Source organism: Emydura macquarii, unplaced genomic scaffold (assembly GCF_026122565.2).
Source record: "Emydura macquarii macquarii isolate MOO-44397 ecotype Brisbane River unplaced genomic scaffold, CSIRO-AGI_Emac_v2 contig_705, whole genome shotgun sequence".
Taxonomy (NCBI): domain Eukaryota; kingdom Metazoa; phylum Chordata; order Testudines; family Chelidae; genus Emydura; species Emydura macquarii.
The window spans coordinates 16,418,484-16,427,467 of NW_027130842.1; positions in this window are offsets into that span (position 1 = coordinate 16,418,484).

The following is an 8,984-nucleotide window of genomic DNA, read 5'->3' on the forward strand; positions in this document are numbered from 1 at the left end:
GCCGCCGTGAAACCCCGCCGCAAATCCCTCCCACCGTCGCCACGAAACCCCGCCACAAGTCCCCCCCTTTTTTGCCCCCCGAGTGGTACTCGGGTCGGGTACAGTCGGGTCAAGTGGTACTTGACCCGACTGTACCTGGCCCGAGTGGTACTCGGGGAAAAAAAGATTGAGAACCGCTGGGCTAAAGGAACAAGTAACTGAGCTCCTACCAAAGACGTGCAATTTATTATTTAAACACAGCTAAACTACAGAAAGACAGGAGGGTCACCCTCATTGCACCCATCTTTTAAAAAGACATGAAAGGTGATCACAGGAACAACAGATCAGTAAGTTGGCCCCCAAGGACCAGTATCAATACTTGTGAGACTCCTTAATAGAGACTTAAAGTACCTAAATATATACAATAAGTTCAGACTAATAGGGACCGTGTATGGGCCAGTTATGACTCTCTTTCCTTTTGAAGTCTTTGAAAAAGACTATATTAAAAAAAGGGGGATAGAATTTATTTACACTTTCAAAGGCTTTTAAGTAACAAGAGGCTGTAAGGAAACTTGGTACCTATGGTTTGAGTTAAAATCCATAGATTAAAAACTGTTTAATAAACGAAAGGAAACTACCCAGTAAATGGCCAATTTTCAGCACAGAAAGAGGTTAATAACAGAGTGCGTCAGTGACTGGCCACATGAGCAACAATAGGACAGCTGAAATTCAATACAGATGAATATGAATTAGCTAAATATTTAAGTGAGCAGTTGAAGCTACTTAATCACATTTAGTTGAACATGTAGATGTGCCCTGAGTTAAACCTGGTCTACTCTAGAGTGAGTCTTGCCCAGGTGCTCAGGGTTTAGCTGATCACCATATTTGGGGTCAGGAAGGAATTCACCCCTGCCACCCCCCAAGGGCAGATTGGCAGAGACCCTCGGGTTTTTTCACCTTCCTCTGCAGCACAGGGTACAGGTCACTTGCTGGTAGATTCTCTGTACCTGAAGTCTTTAAACAATTATTTGAGGACTTCAGTAACTCAGTCATAGATTGGGGTCTATTACAGGCATGGGTGGGTGAGGTTCTGTGGCCTGCGCTGTGCAGGAAGTCAGACTAGATGATCATAATGGTCCCTTCTGACCTTAAAAATCTAAAAGTCCACGAGTCTAGAGTGTTTTGTCAAAAAAAAAAGTCAGCTTTTTTTGACAAAACAGTGCTGGTGTACACACTGCAATCACCCCCTTCCCACAAAACTGCCCTGTTTTTCAGCCAAAATAAAACCACCTCGACAGGAGGCCTGGGGCTTTTGTCAATGTAGACACTGTGTCCCCTTACATTGGTGGTGGGGCTGTCATTCTTGTCAATGTCACTGCTTAGCTGGAGTGATGAAATTGACAAGAAAGTGGATGCCCTGGCAGCTGGTTCCAAGTCCCTGCTGAAAGTGGGGTGAGAAGCGTGGGGGTGTGGCGGGGACTGGAACAGGCAGCCATGTCTTCTCCACCAGCAGCCCACAGCCCTGACTTCTCCACCCGCTCCCACCTGGGAGCAGGAACCAGCAGCCCCCCAGCTTGCAGCAGCCCAGGCTTCTCGCCCTGCTCCCAGCTGGGAGTGGGCTGAGAAGCCAGCACTGCTGGTCTCTGCTCTTGGCTGGGAGCTGGGGCCAGAAGTCCAGGAGCTTCTGCACCTGCTCCCCCTGCGGCAGCCTAGCCAATTACAGGGCTGATCTGTGAAATTGACATGACTGCTGGTTCAGGCAGAGAGTGGAGAATGGAGAAATCCTCATGTGGCTGCTCCTGGCAGGGAAAAGGTAGAAGTCCCTGGTGGTTTCCCCAGGCTCCCAGCAGGGAAAGGCGAGTGGGAGTCTGGGAGCTTATGAACTCCCGGCAGGGAACTGAGAGATGCACTCCACCAACCCAAAGAGAGCAGTGTGGACACTAGTAATTACAGCAGTGGCTGTAAGTCGACCTATAGTAGGTCCTCTTCCCCCCTCCCACCCCGCCTTTTTTTTTTTTTTTTTTTTTTTTTTTTTTTTAAAGTATAGACAAGGCTTTAGTTGTAATCTCTCAGGAAAGGGATAGAGGTATCACTGCAGGCAGATCAGTTACAGTTAGAAAAACAAAAAGTTCAGGTGAGATCCTCAACCCCACTCTGGTGCCCTGCATGCAAGGTAAAAGATCTGAAGCCTCATAAAGGGTCCTAAAAGACCCACCTCTGGTTTGGGAAGGACTCCCCCGCCACAGGCACCAGTGCTTAATTGGTAAAGAAAGAGGTGCCTCGATAGGTAGCTCAAGCCATTATTTTTTGCTTTCATAACTCATGTGGCAAGCCCAGAAGTGCTGGGGCTATGAACTGCCAAGCCCAGAGTGGCTGGGGCTCAGCCCTGGCACAAACTAAGCACTGGCTGGCGCTGTGGAGACAGCCATAAGGCTGCCCTCCGAGGACTCCTTTGCAAATCCTTGTGCAGGTGGCATGCACATCAGCAATCAGGGCCTGCAGCAAAGACAGTCTCTTGGTAACCTCACAAGCTACAGCTGGCCTACAGGAGGTCCGATTGGCTGCACTGCTTGACTGGTTGGAAGAGTCAGCAGACCAGCTCTTATGCCCAGCAACAAGAGTTCACCTGCTGCTCTAAGCATCTTTTCATGACTGTGATCGCTCCTGTGCTCACCTTGGTCCCAGCCCTGCTCCTGCCTTGTCTCACTCCAGGTAACCCGATTATGACACTGGGCTCCAACTCCTAGCATCAGCTGTGACCCTTGGCTCTGGCACATGCCTCTGGACTCCAATTTGTGGCTACTGATTCCTGTTCTAACCACTAGGCATGACTCCTGCTCCAAGCACTAGGCACGAAACATCCACATCCTAGTTACGAAGGAGGATTGTGTCAGGTTAGAGTTGCAGCCCACAGCACTGATGAGATTCTGGGCAATGCTGGGGCCCCAAAAAGAGACCAGGGAGGTTGCCCTAACATAGACAGGCCTCTAGAGCTATCTAATGTATGCTAGGGGCACCAGCACAGTTCAGGATCAGGACGACACAAAGATAGCTTAAAGCCACCTTAAGGCCCTGCACTCATCCATGGCTGCCTCTTAAGGTTTGTCTACACAGCTGCTGGGAGCCTCGCCTTGCAGCCAGGCTGACAGTTACCAGCACAATGTGGATATTCTTCCTTGGACTGGAACTCAGAGTGACGGGCTTCAGAGCCCACTTTCTAAATCAAAGCAAGGTCTACAAAGCAATTTTTACAGCACTGATCTCACGTTTTCTTCAATCAGATTCTAAATTCTTTACACCCTCTAAAGGAAAAACAAAGACACATTCCTCCAGGCACTTACCCACATGGACTCATTTTTTCCTTTTACACATAGCATCATCAACAGCCACAAGACAGAATCATGCAGGTCTTTCTACCTCCTACAGAGGATAGTCCCGGTGGAACCATACTGGTACAATGAAATGTGTGCTATGGAAACAATGTAGTTGAAACTTTCTGAACTCATGGGACTAGAATGAACTTCTGGATCTAGAAATATCCCCAGCTCTCAAAATGGAAATCTTGAAAGCGTGTGGGTTACCTGTAGCGACACACATACTGGCAGCTATTTTAAGTGTCCCAAAAACCTTACTTTAGTAACGCAGAAAGATCCATGCCCAGTGTAATTTAATAAATGGTTCAATAAAAGAGCCAAATACTAAACTTGGCTAGTGAGCAGAATGAAAAGCATATCTATACTTACTCATACCGCACATGGTGTGATTTAATTGGTGTGTCAGAAATACGCTAACAAGCCAAACTGGTTGTACAAATAATATAAAAATATCGTATTTCCTCTGTTGTCCTCCCGTCTTCTGTTCTCCTCTACTCCTCCCCACTCTTCTTCTGCACTGAGGATTAGTAGGTAGCTCTTTAAAACAAGCACGTAGCTAGCACTGCTTTTTATAGCTTTGGCGTTTTAACTTGCTTTTGTTCATTTATGCCAAATTCACTCTACCACCTGACTCTGATTTCATCCCGTACATCTCCCTATAGATTCAATGAAGTCATATGGCTATGATGTCATTGGACATCCCCTTTCCATTTATATGGCTACTTCAGTCACTTCATTCTGATTTACGGGTCAAGTCCTGCTGTGATAACCGGGCCTACAAATTGACTCTAATTGTGAGTTCAACTATAAAAAGGTATGTGAAAGCTCATAAGGGGTCAGAGTAACCTATAACAAATGTGGATGGGAAAAGTTACAAAAGGGAGGCAGAGTGAACTAGTCCAAACAAAAAGGCTAACTGATATAACTCAAGGAGTGTTAAGATCATGCTTTGTAAACAAGAGAAGCGTGGAACCGGAAATCAGTGAGTCAAATTTAGTATGTGGGATACTAGATCTAATTGGTGGACAAATTAACAAGGGGATGGGATATTCCACCCACCATGCCCTTAGTGGGTCCATAAAGAAAGATTTTTGGGGAGAAAAATTGGCTACTGGAATGAGATTCACCATCGTGGCTGCCACCCCCCACTATCTTCTGTGACCCCAAACCTTCTTTGTCCTAATCCTGACCAGACAGGGCCAGAGAGAGGGACCCAAATACCCCCACCTCTATCAGCTCCATCTGAATCTCAACCACCTGGGATGAAATGGGATCAGACTAACAAAAAAACCCAGCAACAGTAACTCCCCCCACGCCCTGCAAAAGGAAACTTTGATGGTATCAAAGATGGAACTCAGACTGTCAAACAAGGGGTTTGCTGTTAAAACAAAAGCCTTATTCAATACATTTCAAATGCTGCAACTACTTTTCCCTTTTCTTTATCTTTAATAAAAGGTTAAAATGATTTTAAATGATGAGTTTGCCAGGTACTAAGCAGGCTTGTACACCAAGTCATGAACCTTTTTTAATGCTGGATAGTAACACCTTTGGCCCCTTTATTCCATCTAAATTAATACAACAGTCCTCAGCTGCTATAACTTGGGGTAGTTTGAATGACTACACTGAGTTACATCAGCCCCATGTGTCTCTTCACTCTACTGAGTGGAAGTAGTCAGCTTATTATATCATTGTTCAGAGGTGGGATCACCTCAGACCTCAATTTTTGTAGTCCAATATCCATTTTATAAGCTTTTTCCAAATGTACAGAAAAAGCAGTTAATCAATATGGTCACTATTTAGACAGCATTTGTTAAGCTGATGTACTCTTCTGTTCCCCCGCCAACTAATGTAAATGAAAACCTCTAACTCTACCCTATGCTCTCCCTGCCTCTTTGGGTTCCTAGAAATCCCTGCATGTCAAGACCATGGTTAGGGCTCTGTAAGTTGGGAGGAGGCGGAAGTACTGTACTGCATTCCCGTTGTAAAAAGGAAACCAGAAAAACAGGTTCAACTTGAATTTAAAAACCAACGTGTATGTTGTACTGGCCACAGGTAAAATGGAAAAATAAATATTGACATTTAACAACAAAAGAAAGTCAGTGTGTGTGGTAGCACTGACTGCTACATACTGAGTCCCCAGTCCAAAGCATTCTTCCCTCTGGGTTGATATCACAGTTTTAAGATAACAGAACCTGTATCTCTTCCCACCCCGTGGGTCCACTCTAGGAGTGCCTAGACAGAGCTGGAGACCTCAGACATCACCTGTCTCTGGGCAGGGACCCTTCCTTATCCCAGTCACTTCTGACCAGGGATTTTAAGGCAGCACCTTGTGATATCCCCAGCCAGTCAATCTGCCTAAAGGCCAGCACCTGTGCCTTGCTTTCTCTGAGGGCTCTGACCAGCATATTGCCAGCAGATAACACACAGTTTCTTTTAAGCAAGCACATTAATTCTTAAGGTAAAAGCATTCCAGAAAAAACAAAAACGATAGATAGATTTAAACACATATTAAACATGCCAGGAGTCAACCATCAGTGTTATGGGACCAAAGTCTTTTCAACCCTTGCACAATGCCTGCCCCCCTGGATCCCAGGCCAGAGGGTCTTGGCTTTTTGCTGGATCAGAAAGGAGGCCCTGAGTCAGTTTAAATGCAGCCTTTTTCTGCCAAAAGCCCTTTCTTTGTCTTTGGTCACTGGAAAACCCAGTATGTGCAAGCCTCCTCAGGAGTACCTCTCTGGTGGGTTTACAACCTATGCGATTCACCGTAAATCACACAACCACAACTCTTTTTAGTTCCTGGAGGAGTCATGGTCCTTTTGAAGTTTAGTCCTTTTCTCTATGAATCTATTGATGTAAGGGTTGATTTTAATAGCGCAGGTCAGCATCCATTATTTTGTGCACACACCTTCTGCATGCATCTAGAAGGGATTTTTGCATATGCACATGACTAGATAGGTATCCAGCTAGCCATAGTGTCCACTAAAATCCCCAAATTTACTGCAGGCACGCCATAAGTGTGCAAGAAAAAGTGTGTGCGCAAAGTGAGACTCTGCTTTTTAAAATTCAGACCCCATAATCATACATGTGTATTTCAGCACACACAGTGTATGATCAGCTAACTGAAGAAAACCCAACCCAAATACTACAAAAGTAGAAAGCCATCACTGAAAATGTCTCTCTTGCTTAAAAGGGTTTATTTTCCTCTTGATTTGCTTGAATCACTTCCACTAATGTCGATTCACTGAAGCTCAGTGGGAGAGCCTCTGAATGCACACCCACTCGAAGAGGAGACAATAACTCAATGGCCTTTAAAAAAATTAACATAAATGGGAGCTATTTATGTGAAGATCGAGAGCTTTACTCCCACCCCCCCTCAATTTTAAATGTCTTTTTAGAACTCATCTACTCCTTTGTGACGTGAACCCTGCATTATCTATTAGGGCAAGAGAGTTGGATACCCTAGGACTGCCAAATGATTAAAAAAATCACAATTAAATCGTGAGATTAAAAAAGTAGTCTTGATTAATCACATTTTTAATTGCACTGTTAAACAATAATACCAATGTATATTTATTATAAATATTTTGGATTTTTTCTACATTTTCAAAAATATTGATTTCAATTACAACACAGACTATAAAGTGTACAGTCCTCACTTTTTATTATTTTGATTAAATATTTGCACTGTAAAAAGAGCTTTTTTTAATTCACCTAATACAAGTACTGGGATGCAATCTCTATCTATAAATATAGAATTATATTTTATACACAACTGCACTCAAAAACAAAAAAGTAAAACTTTAGAGTCTACAAGTCGAAGCATGAAGGAGCATTCAAATATTTAGCACATCTGGCACGTAAATATCTTGCAGCGCTGGCTACAACAGGGCCATGCGAATGCCTGTTCTCACTTTAAGGTGATATTTAAATAAGAAGCAGGCAGCATTATCGCTCATAAATGTAAACAAACTTGTTTGTCTTAGTGATTGGCTGAACAAGAAGTAGGACTGAGTGGCCTTGAATGAGATGAACTGAAAAATACTATTTATAATAAATTTAAATTGGTATTCTATTATTAACTGTGTGATTAAACCTGAGTAATCAACTATTTTTTTTAATTGAGTTAATTTGTTTTGCATTAATCACATGCATTAACTGTCATTAATTGACTGCCCTGGTAATTAGGATTTATTTCCAAAGCATATCTGGAAGAATCTGAGAGAAACATTTTCTCAAGAATGAAACCATAAAAATTCTACCTATGTAGGATGTCCTATTATGACTTTACTCCCCCTACACCCTCATCACAATTTTTCCTTTAAAAAAAATTTTTTTTAAATATATCCATGAATTGTCAAGTCTCAAAGATAGTTTAAAAAGAAAAAAAAAAGATTACTTCTTTTTATTAGTCTTTTGCGGCGTAATCTGCTTCCTCTAGTACTCTTGACATTTTCCAGACTGATTTGCATCTGTCTCTCTGGCTGCTTAGCAAAGTACCTTAATTTACAGGGCAACGTGCAGATTCTGAACAGTCAGTAAATGCATCTCTACTTCCCAGAACAAACATGAAAATTCAGTAGTTTAACACAGGAAAGGAGGAACTGCTATAATGCATCAGGCCAATGGTCCATCTAGTCCAGTATCCCATCTCTGACAATGGTAACAGATGCTACCGAGGAAAGTGCAAGATCCAAAATGGAGAATTCTGGCACAACCTGCTCTTAGCATTTTCTTCTGATTGATTGGTTCATGGAGGAAAAAATGGCCACCTTTCTGCTCCAACCACCACCACGGGGCAATCCATTAGAGACTACTGTACCTTTTTGTACTGGGGTGTTCAGTCTATCAAAAAAGGTCCCCTTCCAGTAAAAAGGGCCAATTTAAATGCTATGTCTGTGTGTGTGCAGGTCAAGCAATTCATTTTAAAATTGGTACTTCTATTTCACTTGGAACTAAGTGTTTTGTTTTTTCTTTATAGGGCTCTGGAAAACTAGGCAAGAAGTGGTGGAAAAAATTGTCCTCACTCTCTACCCCTTGTGGTTTCCAAGTCCTTTGAACATAACAGGCACACCTACAGCTAATTATAAACATACCAGTCTGGGTAGTAAAAAAAAAAAATCTGGTTGTCCAGTCACTATTACTGCCTAAATAAATACAGTCTGGCTAATGCCAGCTCATCTGCACATAGTTTTGGGATGAAGGAAGGCAAGTTTTAAAACAGCTGCTGTTACTGAAAATAGTCCTTTAACAGGAAAAGGGTTGCATCTGTGCGGGGACTGAGCCTACTTCTTTGAGAGATCCCTCTCAAGTCCTCTGCACATAGTTAAAAATATATAGACAAAGAGGTGAAAGAGAAAAACAACATGTAATGGCACTTAGTATCAATTAGCAATAGTATCAAATAGTTAACATTCCACCAGAGAATATCATAGCCATTTCTGGTACAAGCACTAGGCTTGAATCCAAAAACAGATAAGCCGCAGATCCAGAGCTTGAATCTGAGCCTCTAACCCTGTTTGAATCTGGAGCCAAATGGCTTCCAATTCAACCATCTTTAGCAGCTGAAACTGCAGTGCCTATTCACATGAGTAGGCCCATTTAAGTGAACTACCTGCAGGATTCGGCCTTTGG